We start from the raw sequence: 1,638 nt of genomic DNA on the forward strand, positions 1-1,638 counted from the left end.
ATCTAATTCAGTCTAGAAAAAAAAATACAAAAGGGACAGCACCCCTTAACCTACTGTCTCTAACGCACATTGACAAACCTACCATGTGACAGTAACAGAATGTCAGGCAAGACCAGTACAGCTGCCCTGAAGGGCAGGTGATCTGTGTATATATACTCTTCGGGTTCCTGGCATCTCAGGGATTGGATTAGTGGAGACTGGGCCGACCAATGACGGAGCAGGCACCAGTAACAGGACACAAGCAGCTAGTGAGGATGAGGGAAGGCCGCCTGTACCCAAACTTGTTCATTACTATATATTAAATACACAATTATTTATTATAAATTCTTCCTTTGAGTCAGTATAAAAAAAATGTCACTCACCCCCATATGGGCTGAATCATTTGAGTAAGTCTTTATATCCAACACCTCTGTCAGGGAAGGAATGAATCATCGACATAGCGACAATATGATTTTCATTCTAAATAGCACGTACTGAGAGAGCAACATCATTTACAGTACACATACAAGTCCCAGAACCTAGTCAGCAAAGAATGAGAACAGAATTGTCAATTCATCATCATTTGCTCAGACTTCTAGTCGGATCAGAAAGTACACTCATCAAAGCTTTTCTCACACTTGTGATATTCACACAAGAACATGATTCTCACAGTGAGATAGAGTATTTACCACACTGTACATGGAAGCTTCTGTTTTTGTGAGCAACTGTTTCCAGAACACATCTGCATATCTGATGTTTGACAATTCATCAAAATCAAACAAATTGAGAATCTGAACAATTCAAATTGGATTACCTGATGAGCCCTTACACTGCTGCCATTTGTCTGCTCCCCAACTACAACAGTATCTTCAAACAAGTCAAAGAGAATGGCCTCACATTCTGCTTGAAAGAATTGAAGGTACAAAAAAGAACACATCTGCTTTGATATAAGTATATTTAACAAAACCTCTAAAAGCACTCTGTTGATCTCATCAGAACAAATAACAAAAGTTAAATAAAACAAAAATCTTACAGCAGACTCAGTTCTTAGAGCACAACATACTACATATAAATATGGGATGAAGTCAAAAGTCACCATCAACATTTCTGCCACAATGTATGAGACAATGTATTAGTCACATACACAATGTGAACATGACTGCAAAAAATTGTCCCAGAAAAGTTTAAAATTTGTAAACATGTTTTTACTAATTTAAGGTTAGTTCACTTGATTATAAAAGTAAATGTTATTCACAGGCAGGTAATGAACACAAGGCTTAATTTATCTAAATTCAACTCGTGAATAATAAATTAGATTTGAAACACAGCGTAGAGTTCATTTTTATAACATATCTCATTAATTTGTGTCTTAGAATATCCAAGTTCTTCAGAAAATGCAACAACTGCAGTGTGTAACAATGTTTAACAAATAATTTTAACGTAATTTGGGGAAATTAATTAAATTATTAAATCATTAAATAATTATAATGGATCTGGAAGGTGAGATTTAAAAAAAAGCTGTTCTGTGTTGGGATACACAAATTCCTGCAATAAGATATTCTGAGTGAAATCCTCATCTGTTTGCTTAACACTTGCTTGCACATTTAGATCAGAAGGTTAGACATGTGCGAAGGTGACAAAAGCAGTTATTTCCCCAGG

The sequence above is a fragment of the Hippoglossus hippoglossus genome, chromosome 7, assembly GCF_009819705.1.
Source record: "Hippoglossus hippoglossus isolate fHipHip1 chromosome 7, fHipHip1.pri, whole genome shotgun sequence".
In the NCBI taxonomy this organism is placed as follows: Eukaryota; Metazoa; Chordata; class Actinopteri; order Pleuronectiformes; family Pleuronectidae; genus Hippoglossus; species Hippoglossus hippoglossus.